This window comes from Zingiber officinale, chromosome 6A (genome assembly GCF_018446385.1).
Source record: "Zingiber officinale cultivar Zhangliang chromosome 6A, Zo_v1.1, whole genome shotgun sequence".
Classification (NCBI taxonomy): Eukaryota; Viridiplantae; Streptophyta; class Magnoliopsida; order Zingiberales; family Zingiberaceae; genus Zingiber; species Zingiber officinale.
In genome coordinates, this window is record NC_055997.1 from 30,839,265 (window position 1) to 30,855,735 (window position 16,471).

Sequence of the window (16,471 nt, forward strand, 5' to 3'; positions counted from 1 at the left end):
CAGATACGAGGATTGGGCATATTGGGTTTGAACATTTAACCAAGAAGACTCACAGGAGACGTGAGTGATCTCATTAGGCCCGGAAAGGAGATCGACTCGTGAGTGATCTCATTAGGCCCGGAAAGGAGATAGTCGATGGAGATATGATATGTGCTCGACCCTTGTATAAAGGAGAGGTTGATATCGTCGAGTCTTGGATCTCGACCGTGACTATGTCTGAGTCAGGAGAGTTTGGGCGATGAAAATGACGTAGTCGATAAAGATACGATATGTGCCCGATCCATATACAAAGGGGAGTTTCATACATTGAGCATTGGATCTCACCCTGATTATGCGACATGGGTTTAAGTTTTTAATTGTATTCATTTCGTCCTTAGCTTACATAATGATCTAGAAAGCTTTTGTATAGTTTCATATAACTAATTAGGAGGTAAGAGACGTACCTCACTTACCGTGTCATTCTCGTAATTCGATGCTCCCCCTTCATCGCTACTTTCTTTCGACGTTTCTCCCCCTTCATATATGTTTATCTCTAAGGTACTTTCATTATCTTTCTGGTGATTCGCCATTAGTACTAGTCCGTATACTCTTCCAACTCAAACTCGGATGATGACTCATCCCACGTTGCTCTGAGGCTCTTGTGCTTATTTTGATTGGGCCCTTTATCCTTCTCTTTCGTCTTATTCTTAAGTTTAGGCCAGTTGTCTTTGATATACCCTTCTTCTTGATAGTTATAGCATTGAATCTTTCTTCTTCCCCTTATTAGTTTTTTGGCCCGAGACTTGTTGAACTTGTAGTTTTAAAGAACTTTGAAATTTTTCTTACCATGAATGCTTTTTCATTTTCGTCGAGGGATGATTTAAATCTAGTTCATCCTTTCTGGCTTGTAGTACTGGGTTCTGGTTTGTCTCCGTTTCTTTTATAACTCCATATCTAAACTCATGTAATTTGAAAGTCGAGAATAGTTCTTCTAGAGTACTTACCTCCAAGTCCTTAGAGATGTAGCATGTATCTACTAAGGTTGACCACTCTTGTGTTCTCGGAAAGACATTGAGCGCATACTGGATTGAGTCCCGATTCATTACCGATTCTCCGAGGTTGTTGAATTAGGTGATCAATTCCTTGATCTTCGCATGGAGTTGAGCCACTTTCAATTCTCTCCCTTGTTCATTTGGAGGTTTGTTAGCTTATTTCAGAGGATGCCCCATTTCGCTAACTTGACTTCCGAGGTGCCTTTATGGAGCTCAAGGAATTTCTCCTAGAGATTTTTAACGATGTTATAGGCACTGATTTGATTGACTTCTTGAGGTGGCAATATGATTAGCATATGGAATTCTACTTTATCATTGGCCACAAAGTCAGTCTGCTAATTTTTATTTCAAAGGCGTTCCCATTTTTGTTATTTATTTTCATCCCTAGGTACTTCAAAACTATTTTTTTAAGTTAGAAATATTGAAATCAGTTTTAAAGTATACCTCCATTTTGTGCTTCCAAATCACAAATTCTCCTTCGAACTTGGGTGGTTGAATGTTGGATCTGGCTATTGTCTTCTTGCTTTAGATGACGATTATGTAGGATCATTGCATTAGAAGGGAGGGGGATGAATTGCGCTCGTAGTTTTCATGTTCGTTTAAAAACAATAGAGAGTAAATCATGCAGTGGAAAGAAAAGTAAAAGAGAAAGAAGATCACACAAGAACACAAGTCAAGATTTACTTGGTTCAGAGTATATGACGACTCTTACTCTAAGGTCCACGATCGCTTATCACTTTCGTTGGGCAATCTATAAAATACCGAACCAGATAATAATTAAATAATAAGATTAATGGACAAATAATCTTATTAGAATTTTTAGGAATTTTTAGGAATTTTCTAGGATTTAATCGGAACCCGTATGATGTATTTTGAGGGGATAAAATTATAGGTTTTGAAAAAAGTCTGTTTGGAATACCCAATTATGGCAGTTGATTGAAGAATAAACTTAAGTTTTAATTTATCTAAACACTAAGTTTATATTATAAAAACCTAAATTGTCGTGCCCTAGCAGCCTCACGCGTGCGCCTCTCCTCTTCCCATGTCGATCTCACCCCTTCTCTTCTTCCTCGCGTCGCCCTCCCCCACCTCCACTGCCGCCGGCAACGAGATCCACCGGAGAGCAGTTGAAGGCCATCTCGTTGGTGCCCTCTCCCATCCCTCTTCTCCTTCACCGCCGCATCTTCCCCGAGCCACCTCGGACGCCGCCGGTCTCTCCTCACGCGGGCACCAGTCGATTCTCCTACCCGCGTGTTCCCGCACCTGAGCCGACCTTTCTTCCTGCGCACGAGCACCACAGCAGCCGGCGACCTCTCCTCTTCACTCGGGCACCCCAGTCGCTGAGCGTCCGTCGCCGACCCAACGAAGCAATCACCAGCGTAGATCTGTGAGTAGATGGATTCCTTTAGGGTAAATTGATGTCAAGCCTTTGGGTTGAGATCTGATCTCCGTGGGTAGCTTGCGGATTTGATTTAGGGATTTGGTTGAGGTGAGTATTGTTTTGTTTGTTAAGATTCCGGCAATTAATTGCTCTATGATTAGGTTCTGGACTAATTTTGGAAGGAATTGGTGTATGAGTAATTTGGTAGTTGTCGGACAGTGGTTTTGTAGGGGCTGAGTTTCGGATTTTGCTGCCATACCTCAAGGTATGTGTCTCCGGTGATGTACCTCTAGTTATTCTTTTAGTATGTTGCTCAATTAGGTTTTCTAATAGGTTGTGGATTAGGGTAGGTTCAGTGGTGGTTCTCTAGATTGGTTTCATGGTCTTGTTTGGTGATGGCTATAGTCTGGGACGAATTCGGAGAAGATTTTCCAGGTTGGTTTTCTATTTTTATGATGAATTCTGTTTTACGTATTTAGTTGTGGGTTGTGGTGTACATGTCCTGGCCTTGACGTTGGTTCTTCCTTTGCTAGATGGTTTCTTGTGTACTGGGTTGTAGCCTAGAACCGAATTGTTGCTGATATGATTAGGGATAATTATTCCAGGTGGTTGTTTGAAATGATTAAGATAAAATGTTGGGTTTAATCTAGGGTTAGATTAGCTCCGAGGCTTATAGTTAACTGAATTAAATCGAATTTGGGTCCTAAATAGGAGTGCAAGTTTATTTTGGATACATGGGGAATAGCTTAATTATATATGTTGTTGCAGGGCTTTGATTTACGACGAGACACTTAACGGGTGGAAAATGTTGGATGCACGACCTACGTATAAAGGCGGGTACTTCTTGCTTTGTTTTCTTTTAGTACTTTGACCTTAGTGCATGAATTATTTTGGATAAGGACTGTTTACCTTGACAATTCGGATAAGGAATGTTTACCTTGACTCCACTTTTACTTTCCTGCGCTTGCTACTTCCACGCAATCTTTGAGAAATTCGTTCCATATCTATACAGTCTCTTGTTGTTGTCCATGATCAGTAGCAGATACTAGATATCATGTTTGTATGGTTGGACTGTTGCTTATTTATGTATGATATTGAGCATGCTGGCTTCATGTAGCATACCTGTTGCTGCTTATATATATATGATGACTGGTGCATTGTTCGCATCATGTCATTGCATGCATGCCGCATCCTCGGCCACTCGAGAGAGTGGTAGCTGGAGTTGATGTCGTTTGTCCTGTCGTGCCGCACTCGGCCACTCGTGTGAGTGGTAGCTGGAGTACGAGCAGCAGGGCCCCCGTCGCATATGTAGCTAGTTAGCTACTATGCAACTATCCCCTCGGCCACTCGTGTGAGTGGTAGCTGGAGTAGTGTACAGTCTGTCACTGACCCGGCCTCTCGACCATACAGGGGTCATGGTGCGGAGAGGTGGGCGGGAGTGACCATCCGTGCATATGCTGTTTATTATTATATTTGCTTTGGCTGCTGTTTATATATGTTGTTATAGCTTACTTACTGTTGTTGTTTACACATGCTGATATGCTTACTTATGTTGAGATATATTCTCATTGTAGATGTTTAGACTTTGGTTTATTCATTGAAAATTTGTATATACCTTGCTTATTTCCTCTGTAGTTATGAGTTGTACCGTAGCAGACTAGTACTACTTCTGACCTTCTCTTACTAGACTAGGATAGGGTTTCAGGTGTGAGCATTTATTATGATTCTATTATAGTATCTGCTATTCTTCTAATGAGGCTGTATACTGTTTGTTGGTGCAACCTTAGGTCAAGGTTGACCTGGTTGACCCGACTCGAGTTGACCTGACTCGAGTTGTATTTTGATGTTTGACGAGAATAGAAAAGTTGTATTTTGATGTTTGACGAGAATAGAAAAGTTGTATCTTGATGTTTGACAAGAATACAAACTTGGGAGATTGTGGGTGCAACCTTCGGTCAAGGTTGACCTGGTTGACCCGACTTGAGTTGACTTGATACGGGAAAAGTCCAAGTATGGAGACTTGGCACGGAAAAGTCCAAGCAGGGAGCTTGGCACGGGAGAAGTCCAAGTATGGAAGCTTGGCATGGGAAGTCGGAGAGGGCTCGGCAGCTCGTTCTCCGGACTAGGTCAGAGAGGGCTCGGGAGCTCGTTCTCTGGACCAGACGAAGTCGGAGAGGCTCGACAGCTCGTTCTCCGAACTAGGTCAGAGAGGGCTCGACAGCTCGTTCTCTGGACCAGACGAAGTCGGAGAGGGCTCGACAGCTCGTTCTCCGGACTAGGTCAGAGAGGGCTCGGTAGCTCGTTCTCTGGACCGGACGTGGAAGTCGGAGAGGGCTCGATAGCTCGTTCTCCGGACTAGGTCAAAGAGGGCTCGGTAGCTCGTTTTCTGGACCGGACATGGAAGTCGGAGAGGGCTCGGTAGCTCGTTTCTCCAGACTAGGTCAGAGAGGGCTCGGTAGCTCGTTCTCTGGACCGGACGTGGAAGTTGGAGAGGGCTCGGTAGCTCGTTCTCCGGACTAGGTCAGAGAGGGCTCGGTAGCTCGTTCTCTGGACCGGACATGGAAGTCGGAGAGGGCTCGGTAGCTTGTTTCTCCAGACTAGGTCAGAGAGGGCTCGGTAGCTCGTTCTCTAGACCGGGAAGGCTTTAGGATTTAGGGTTGGGAAGCTCTAAGGCATTGGATCGGTTTGGTGACCGATCCAGTGATACTCAGGTTTATCTGATCGGTCTGGTGACCGATCAGTAACCAAACAGTGGTTCGCTGTAGGTTATCTGATCGGTCCACAGACCGATCAGAAAATGATCAGGAAGCTACTGATCGTTGCCTGATCAGTCCACAGACCGATTAGGCTTTAAGGCAAACCCTCACAGAGATGGCTGACCGGTCTGGGGACCGATCAGCCTAGGGCCTGATCGGTCCATAGACTGATCAGATGGCTCCCAGACCGATCAGGGTGGAGCCTGATCGGTCCAGGCCTAGCCGTTGCGACACAACGGCTAGATTTCTGTGTTGCTCTTTGTCTTCTTCACAGGTGCAGCAGGTGCAGGATATATATCGAGGTCGAGGGCCTCTATAGATATAGCTCTTGCTCTTCCTCCTTACTGCGATTTGAGCTTTGCTGAACTCCTCTTTGCTGAAGCTTCGTGTGAGCTTCCCTCGACTGGTTGATCAGCTGTTGTTGGCATCATCCGTGAAGTTGCTGCTTCATCAACGGACTCCAGTCGACGAGAAGAAGGCAAGCAAACTTGGTAGAGTTTATTTACATTCATATTATCCATTGTTTCTTGCTTTATTTCTTGTACTCCTTTATTGCTGTTGCAAAAGAGATTTTGGCGAGGTTTCTCCACCCAGAAGGAGTTCATAATAGCCGGTTATCTGGGGTCTCATCCACCGACGGATTGATAGGCTTCGTTCACCTTACGGACACGCCGAGGAGTATGAGTATCATCTCCGAACCTCGTTACATCATCGTGTTTGAGGTTTGATCTTCTCCACTTTCGTTTCTACATTGTATTTCCGCTGTGCTAACCTAAATTGTAGGAAGAAACGATAATTTGAGGTTGGCTATTCACACCCCCCCCCTCTCTAGCCGCATCCGAAGATCCTAACAAGTGGTATCAGAACGAGGTTGCTCTTCGACGGATTAACACCCGGGGGAGCACAAGCTAGAGAATGGATCGACTTGGAGAAGACATCACGATTCCACCCTTCTACGATCGCGACGACTTCGCGTATTGGAAGGTAAGAATGAAGTATTTTCTTATGACTAACCTAGTGAATTGTAATTGTGTACGAGTAGGTTTTACTCCTCCGGTGGATAAAAAGGGAGAACCTCTCGAGAAGAAGAAGTGGACGAAGGAACAAATCCACCAATCCACAATCAACGACGAGGTAACGAAAATCCTTGAACTCTCATTACCTAATGATATCTTGTGTAAGATAGGTGGATACAACGATGCCAAGGAGTTGTGGAACAACTTGGCTAAGTTCCATGAGGAGAGCTCCAATTCAAGTCATGAAGAGGAGTCAAGTGAGCCAAGTAGCTCACATCATGGAGGTATGAAATTAGAAGTTGAGGGCTACTCAACATCTAAGGAAGAAGAGGAGGAGAGTTCTTCATCAAGATTGGTGCAAGAAGAAGCTGTAGGACCGTTGGGCCGGCTAGGAGGGGGTTGTTGGATATCCTGCTAACACAAAAGGAAAACAAACCCTCCTCGAACTCTTTAGGCTAACACTTGCATAATTAAGTTAAGCAGATAAATTAAAATCATAAAGAAAAGCGAGGCACAAAAGATTTACTTGGTTACAACCGATGTGGTTGTTAATCCAAGGAAGATTAAGCTCAATAAAACTCCTTCTGGCGGAGAAGCCTCGTACAGCGTTGAAGTGCAGAAAATAGAAGCTTAGACTAAAAGAGAGTGTGCAAGCACTGGATTTACAATCAGTGAGTTCTATTTAAGCTTCTGGACCAAGGCTATATTTATAGTCTTGGTCCGGGCGCCTGGAAGGGTTCCGGGCGCCCTGGGGGGGATAAATTTTATCCCCCAACGGTCGGATCGAGTCAAAACTCGATCCTGTTGAAAAGTCGATTCCGGGCGCCCGGAAGGGTTCCGAGCGCCCCGGTCGGTTTCGGGCGCCCGGAATGGATCCGGGCTCCCGAAGCCCTTAAGGTCAACATACGTTGACTTTTCGACTCCGGTTCAGCTCGTCTCGATCCAGCTCATCTCGGTCCGGGTCTGTTCGCTCCGGCTCCGTTTGCTTGGGTGATCTCGACCTTCCGGAATAGGGCTCACCCGAAACCATGTTCCGGCCTTCTCGAGCGTGCTTCCCTCCGGCTTCTCGTCCCTCGGAATTGCCGCGTGTTCCTTCTCGTCCACCAGCGTACTCATCCGCAGTCTTCGTCCCTCAGTCGCACCCCGTGCCGACCTTCGCGCTAGCTGCGTCTCTTGCTCCCCGAGCAATCTTCCGCTCCAGCTTTCGTCCCTCGGAACCACCGCGCGCACTTCCTTCTCGTCCGCCGGTGTACTCTTCCGCAGCACCTCGTCCCTCGGACGCACAGCGTGCCGTCCTTCTCGCTAGCTGCGTCTTCCGCTCGAGTACTTGTGCTCCTAAGCTCCTGCACACTTAGACACAAGGTTAAATACAACACAGGACCTAACTTGACTTGTTGATCACACCAAAACAACCTTGGGGTTCCAACAATCTCCCCCTTTTTGGTGTGATCAACCCAAGTTAAGTTAGGGACAAAAATAGATATGAAATTAAACAATTTATTGCAATAACATGCAACATGATAGATAAAATTAAATTTTAACAGACTGAAAATTTCAATTTTCTCTACCTCCCCCTAGACTTATACTTTCTCTTCTCCCCCTTTGATCACAAAAAATGGGGTTTCAAGAAAAACAATCTAAGGGTTAAAGACTTAGAAAAAAAATTACCTCTAAGCAAAAGAATTTCTAAGTCATTAAGATCCTTTTAGAGCAATTTCGAGAACTTTGAAAAATTTTACAATAATTTTCACCAAAAAAAAATCATTCTAAGAAAATTTAGCAAAATTGATAACGTAAAAAAAATTTCTTTGCATTTATTTAACTGTTGTTCTAATGCTCTTTATCAACAGGATTTAAATTTCCATTTTAATTTCTCAAAACTTCTTAAATCACACTGTTTCAAATTTAAAGCCACAAATATTAAACATGCAACAATTTGTATCATGTTAATTTCTATTATTTTTTGAATTTCAACTTCACAAAAATATTCAAATAGCATAAATTCTATCTTGATAAAATTCCTCAATAATATAAAAAAATCTTTTGGCAATGTGCAAAATTCGTTTGAAAGAATATTTTGTAATTTGCCAGAATTTTTTAACAATAAGAATTTACAGGAATCTATTACTAATAGGTTTCTTAATCCGAAAATATTTTTCGATGAATCAATTTCTAATTCATAAAACTTTTTCAATAAATTAATTTGTACTTCTAAATTTTTAGGACCAGAAAAAGTTTTCGATAATATTTCTAAGTTGCATAATTCTTTCGAAAAACTTCTTTGTGATTCACAAAAGTTTTTTAGCAAAGTTTCCAATTTGCAAAATTCTATTGTTAAGATATTTTGAAATTCGAAGAACTCTTTCGATAATATTTCAAATTTGCAAGATAAATTTGACAATTGATTTTCTAATATAAAAAACTCTTTCGATGATTCGCAAAAATTTTCAGGCAATTCTTCGATTGAATCATTCAATTGATCAGAGGTTCGAGTCCATACCTGACTTACCTTGTCAGTAATTGATTCTCCCCCTATCGAGTTGCTTTCTTCCGAAGATTCTCCCCCTTCATCGATCTCGGGATGTACTTCGGCTGTTGTAGTAGTTACCTCGATTTTAGACTCTTCTGTCGACTTCAGCTGGTTCTTCGAAGATCTTCAAGAACTTTTCCCAAAGTTCATTTGTGCTTTTGTATTCTCCGATTCTGTCGAGATCTTCATTTGGTATTACGCTTAGAAGATGGAATTCAGCTCGCGCGTTTGCCATAGTCTCGTCACGTTGCTTGTGGGTCCAGAGGCGTATATCGATTTCTTCTTCGTTCGTGTTCTTTGGTTTTTCATAACCACATTTCAATATTAAAGAAATACCAAAATCTGAGTTAAGGTATACCTCCATGTTTTGTTTCCAGATGGAAAACTCCCCCTCGAATGCAGGTGGGTAGTCGCTAGCTTCGGCCATCGTTTTGTTGCGTCAGACGGCGGTTAGTCCTTCTTGAGGCGTCTCGGCTCTGATACCACTTGTAGGACCGTTGCGCCCGGCTAGGAGGGGGTTGTTGGATATCCCTGTAACAAAAAAAAACAAAACAACCCTCCTCGAACTCTTTAGGCTAACACTTGCATAATTAAGTTAAGCGGATAAATTAAAAGCATAAAAAAGCGAGGCACAAAAGATTTACTTGGTTACAACCGATGTGGTTGTTAATCCAAGGAAGATTAAGCTCAATAAAACTCCTTCGGACGGAGAAGCCTCGTACAGCGTTGAAGTGCAGAAAATAGAAGCTTAGACTAAAAGAGAGTGTGCAAGCACTGGATTTACAATCAGTGAGTTCTATTTAAGCTTCTGGACCAAGGCTATATTTATTGTCTTGGTCCGGGCGCCTGGAAGGGTTCCGGGCGCCCTGGGGGGGATAAATTTTATCCCCCAACGGTCGGATCGAGTCAAAACTCGATCCTGTTGAAAAGTCGATTCCGGGCGCCCGGAAGGGTTCCGGGCGCCCGGAAGGGTTCCGGGCGCCCCGGTCGGTTCCGGGCGCCCAGAGCCCTAAGGTCAACATAAGTTGACTTTTCGACTCCGGTTCAGCTCGTCTCGATCCAGCTCATCTCGGTCCGGGTCTGTTCGCTCCGGCTCTGTTTGCTTGGGTGATCTCGGCCTTCCGGAATAGGGCTCACCCGAACCCATGTTCCGGCCTTCTCGAGCGTGCTTCCCTCCGGCTTCTCGTCCCTCGGAATTGCCGCGTGTTCCTTCTCGTCCACCAGCGTACTCATCCGCAGTCTTCGTCCCTCAGTCGCACCCCGTGCCGACCTTCGCGCTAGCTGCGTCTCTTGCTCCCCGAGCAATCTTCCGCTCCGGCTTTCATCCCTCGGAACCACCGCGCGCACTTCCTTCTCGTCCGCCGGTATACTCTTCCGCAGCACCTCGTCCCTCGGACGCACAGCGTGCCGTCCTTCTCGCTAGCTGCGTCTTCCGCTCGAGTACCTGTGCTCCTAAGCTCCTGCACACTTAGACACAAGGTTAAATACAACGCAGGACCTAACTTGACTTGTTGATCACACCAAAACAACCTTGGGGTTCCAACAGAAGCCTCTACCTCCGGAAGGGATAAAGAAGAGAGCGTATATCCATCCTCAACCCTAGGTAACTCAAGCAACATAATTTCAAATAAATTACATATAATGTGCTTTGAGTGTAGGGAATATGGGCATTACAAGAGTAAATGTCCAAAGAGGATTAGGAAGACTCCACCGGCGCCAAAGGTCAAGGAAGCCGGAGTCCCAATACGCAAGGGCAAGGAGCACGTGGTGTGCTTCCAATGCAAGCAAAGGGGACATTATAGGAGCCAATGTCCGAGGGGGAGGCAACCTCACAAGGACAAGAGACCAAGCACATCTATAGGGGGAGCTAAGGCAAACCCTAAGGTACCCTTTAAGCCACATTATTGCAATTCTAATAAGAAACATGATAGTAGCTTTATTGCAATTGCCAATGACGATAAGCATGATAACCATAGAAACCGATACATGTGCTTAGGTGCCAAACATGTTAGTCTAGGTAAGGATAATACTAGAAATGCCAACCCTAGAATTAACTCATCTAAGGTTAAGGAAAACCTACATAGGAATCCCAAAACAATTAGACATATGCCTAGGAATACCTCAAAGAAAAATGACAATTTAAAACTTGAGGTATTAGAGAAGGAAAATCAAGTCTTGAGGTCAAGACTTGACACCTTAGAAAAGACTCTTAAGAATTTGGAGAAGTCAACTCTAGGGTCTAAGGGTCAAAAGTAAAAGCCCAAGGACATGAGAGGTTTGAGTCACAAACCTAAGTCTCAAGTGGTCAAGCCCACTTACCATAATGTTCCATTCGATTATGGAACAAGACCTAGGGCTAGGAAGACCATCACCAAGGTCACAAGGGGAGTCACCCCTAGAGTTGATCTTGATGAGTCCCAAATGACCAAGGCTTTAAAGCCTAGGAGGGTCATTAGGAGGATTGCTAGGGAAGTCATCCCTAGTGAATATTTAGTGAACCCAATGAGCTCAAATAGGTATTAGGTTCCTAGGAGCGTGATTCCTTCACGCTAGATAGTTTAAGGTGTGCCAACCTTAATTGGATAGGTAGTTAACCTACTCATGGAAAAAGGTGGCATTTTAGGAATTTTCAAGGTGTAATCAAGCTTTGAAAATGAAATTAAGAATTATTCCTAAGGTGATTAGGATGTGCCAACCACATTTGAGGAGTTTTCTAGGGTCAATCTAATTGGCACATAGTGATCTAAAAATCTTTAGTATATGATTTTAGATCTATTACACTTAGGAATATAGAATTTATGGCAAAATGATCAAAATTATCAAAAATGTCAACTAAAGTTAGAATTAGGTATTTTCTATACCTTTATATGTTATTTGCCATATATTGTTTGTCATATGTCATGTCATGATATCATATCTAATTTACTATCATTTGAAATGTCATGATAATACTTAGGTTAGTTATATGTCATGCCTTATTTAAGTTTCATACTTTATGCCATGACATTAGCACATGTTTCCACTTATGATATTATTTTATGTCATGTCATCATCTCTTGCATGTATGATCAATTAAATTGATTTAAGGATAAAAACATAATTTGATATGGAGATCAAATTGTTGTTTAGAAAATGCATGAGAACTTAGCTTAAGATGACCTAAATCCATATCTCACATCAAAATTGACTTGGATGTGTTTGATACACCTTAGATGTGTGTGAGATATTAGGATTATGAGTTAGGATCAAGGTGCATAGTTCTTGTACCCAGATGAGCCTAATTCGAAATTGAGGATCATAGGGAAAGCTTGTGTACAAGTCATGTACATTTAGCCCTAAGATTGTGATCCTAAATTAAATGGTTTAAAATCATTTAAAAATTGATTTAAAAAACCTTGATGAAGCTTTTCTAGTGATAGCATTCATCATTGAGCAAGTTGATACAAAGATGAATTAACCTTGAACTATTTCAAAGTCTTTCAAACTTTGTATCAAGATTTAAAAATGAACGTTATTTTCATAGAAAACTATTTTCCATGATAATATATGTTATGAGGAATGTATCCTCAAAGTTTTATAATTTTTGGAATTTTCTGTGATTTTTTAGGGGTTTCTGAATTTCAGGAGAAAAATCAGAAATTCCTATCAGAGCTTTGTGGACCGATCAGAGGGGATGCTGATCGGTCCAGAGAGGTCTGGATCGGTCACTGGACCGATCCAGGGAAGTGTGGATCGGTCTGGTGACCGATCCAGTAAATGGCTGAGCATGCCAAAATGTTGATTTTCGACTGATTGTCTGAAATTTCAGCTGGAAGTTGGTATTTTAGATTTCTAAAGGATTGAAACTCTCCAAGACATTGTTGGTGCAATGGTCAAGGGGGGAGTTGACCTTTAGGGGGAGTTTTACCTATTGGTCAAGCGGGAGTTGACTTTTAGGGGGAGTTTTTACTCGTCAAGATTAGTGATATGGGGATTGTCACTATGTTGATTGTTGTATTTAGTATCAAGGGGGAAATTAAGGGTTTCACTGAAAGGTATGGGACTTTCATTAGGAAGAAACTCTTAACCTTGATTCACTCTTTTTGATGTGTATCAAAAAGGGGGAGAAATGTCTAGAGAATGTTCAAGGAAGAACATTGGAGTTTGGGGAGAATGTTCAAGGAAGAACATTGATTAGAGAACTATTGGAAAACCTAAGTTAGGTTATCGGGTTAACCTAACTTGATTATGGTTTTTGTCAAACATCAAAAAGGGGGAGATTGTTGGTGCAACCTTAGGTCAAGGTTGACCTGGTTGACCCGACTCGAGTTGACCTGACTCGAGTTGTATTTTGATGTTTGACGAGAATAGAAAAGTTGTATTTTGATGTTTGACGAGAATAGAAAAGTTGTATCTTGATGTTTGACAAGAATACAAACTTGGGAGATTGTGGTTGCAACCTTCGGTCAAGGTTGACCTGGTTGACCCGACTTGAGTTGACTTGATACGGGAAAAGTCCAAGTATGGAGACTTGACACGAAAAAGTCCAAGCAGGGAGCTTGGCACGGGGAAAAGTCCAAGTATGGAGACTTGGCACGGAAAAGTCCAAGCAGGGAGCATGGCACGGGAAAAGTCTAAGTATGGAGACTTGGTATGAAAAAGTCCAAGCAGGGAGCTTGGCACGGGAGAAGTCCAAGTATGGAAGCTTGGCATGGGAAGTCGGAGAGGGCTCAGCAGCTCGTTCTCCGGACTAGGTCAGAGAGGGCTCGGGAGCTCGTTCTCTGGACCAGACAAAGTCGGAGAGGGCTCGGCAGCTCGTTCTCCGAACTAGGTCAGAGAGGACTCGGGAGCTCGTTCTCTGGACCAGACGAAGTCGGAGAGGGCTCGACAGCTCGTTCTCCGGACTAGGTCAGAGAGGGCTCGGTAGCTCGTTCTCTGGACCGGACGTGGAAGTTGGAGAGGGCTCGGTAGCTCGTTCTCCGGACTAGGTCAAAGAGGGCTCGGTAGCTCGTTCTCTGGACCGGACATGGAAGTCGGAGAGGGCTCGGTAGCTCGTTTCTCCAGACTAGGTCAGAGAGGGCTCGGTAGCTTGTTCTCTGGACCGGACGTGGAAGTCAGAGAGGGCTCGGTAGCTCGTTCTCCGGACTAGGTCAGAGAGGGCTCGGTAGCTCGTTCTCTGGACCAGACATGGAAGTCGGAGAGGGCTCGGTAGCTCATTTCTCCAGACTAGGTCAGAGAGGGCTCGGTAGCTCGTTCTCTAGACCGGGAAGGCTTTAGGATTTAGGGCTGGGAAGCTCTAAGGCATTGGATCGGTCTGGTGACCGATCCAGTGATACTCAGGTTTATCTGATCGGTCTGGTGACCGATCTGTAACCAAACAGAAGGTTACTGTGGGATATTTGATCGGTCTGAAGACCGATCAGGAAGCGATGTTATCTGAGGAAGCGAGGGGATTCAGAGATGGGGCGCGATCGAAGCCCTGATCGGTCCATAGACCGATCGAGATGGCTCCAGATCAGGGTGGAGCCTGATCGGTCCAGGCCTAGCCGTTGCGACACAACGGCTAGATTTCTGTGTTGCTCTTTGTCTTCTTCACAGGTGCAGCAGGTGCAGGATATATATCGAGGTCGAGGGCCTCTATAGATATAGCTCTTGCTCTTCCTCCTTACTGCGATTTGAGCTTTGCTGAACTCCTCTTTGCTGAAGCTTCGTGTGAGCTTCCCTCGACTGGTTGATCAGCTGTTGTTGGCATCATCCGTGAAGTTGCTGCTTCATCAACGGACTCCAGTCAACGAGAAGAAGGCAAGCAAACTTGGTAGAGTTTATTTACTTTCATATTATCCATTGTTTCTTGCTTTATTTCTTGTACTCCTTTATTGCTGTTGCAAAAGAGATTTTGGCGAGGTTTCTCCACCCAGAAGGAGTTCATATTAGCCGGTTATCCGGGGTCTCATCCACCGACGGATTGATAGGCTTCGTCCACCTTACGGACACGCCGAGGAGTAGGAGTATCATCTCCGAACCTCGTTACATCATCGTGTTTGAGGTTTGATCTTCTCCACTTTCGTTTCTACATTGTATTTCCGCTGTGCTAACCTAAATTGTAGGAAGAAACGATAATTTGAGGTCGGCTATTCACACCCCCCCTCTCTAGCCGCATCCGAAGATCCTAACACTGTTGACACTCTCTACTTATATGTTATGTTCATGCACTATCTCTTTCCTTACCCGCTGAGTTCCAATACTCACCACCCCACAAAATGATTTTCTTTCGCCAGGTAACAGGTAGATGAGTCATGGATGCTTGGAGAGATGTCGGCTGTCAGTCCTGGGTCCTACGTTACACTCAGGAATAGTTTCTTTTTGGGTTTTGTTATCGTTTGGATTGTATGTTAATTTTGCGTACTTTCTTTTAAACAAGTCACTGGGGATTTTTTTGGAGTCTAGCCTAGTGGTTGCAGGTATTTTTGTTAGTACCATTGTTGGTCTTATGTTCGTATTATTTTGTTTTTTCCGCTATGTTTACGCTGTTGTGTGTTTACTTTCAGCCGTGTAGGCTTATTAAACTGCGTAATTGTGTTTATTTTGTTCCAGCCGAGTGGGCTGATGATATAAACTGTGTGGTTGTGTATATATTCCAACCGAATGTGGCTGATGTATATTTTGTATGTAAAAATGCTTCAGATTGTCACCCGTACAGGGGAGATGCTGTCAAAATTTCTTCGGACAGGGACTCCTCTGGGGCGTGACACAATCACTATAATTTCAGAAAATCTTTCCAAATAGAGAATTATAAGTGCAATAATTTAATTACAATAATTTAAAATTATACCAACAACAATGATGTTGAAATTGTGAGCTTCTGGTCATCGGAGCAACGTTACGACTTCGTTGGATCATCTTTGGAGTAGCGCGCAAGGAAAGAATTGTGAATTAGAATTGTATCTAAGACACTGCTCGAATATGACTTTTATAAACTGTTGAAGGCGCTTTCAACCTCATGGAAGTCACCTCCAGCTGTGAAAATTATCCCCACGACGTTGGAGATGATAACTTCCGCAGCCTATGATGTCTATCCATCCGAAGGCACCTTTAAGATCTTGGAAGGCGCCTTCCAACCAGTCTCCAAGGCACCTTCTGGTGTATGGAAGGTGCCTCCAATCCTCTCAGCACGAGCCTTCAGCCAAGACACTCGAGGCACCTCCAATAGCCCCGGAGACGCCTTGAACACTATTTATCTGAGTTTGTTTTGTGCATTTTACTTCTTGCAAGACATGTTAGTTCAAAATATCAAACATACCCTATAAAACAAGGTTAGCATAATAAAATATGATTAATAAAACTTTTTAACAGTCTCCAAACTATCTAGTTATGACTTTTGGATTTCCTGAAAACCTTAGGTTGAACCTACGTCTACTGTTCCCTCAACGAGGAGCGTGTCCTCACCTACTCCTCTCAAGAGAAATTACCTTTTGCCAGACCGGTCCTCTAGACCATCTGGACTTTTACCTAGTATCTAAGACTTCAGGATTTAATCCTGAACATCCGATCTATGACTGTCCAGTCTTCCACCTGGTATCCATGACCCCAAGAATTTTCACCTAGAGTCCTTGACTTTAAGATTTCACCTAAAGTCCTCGACCTGCCAAGACTTTGCCCAATCCCTGGACTAGAACTTTGTTGTCTAACCGCAGTTAGGACTTTCTATGTACCTAGCCTCAACTAGGACTTTTGTACTCACTTAATCATACTTGTTAAATCACAAAATAGCTTAACTT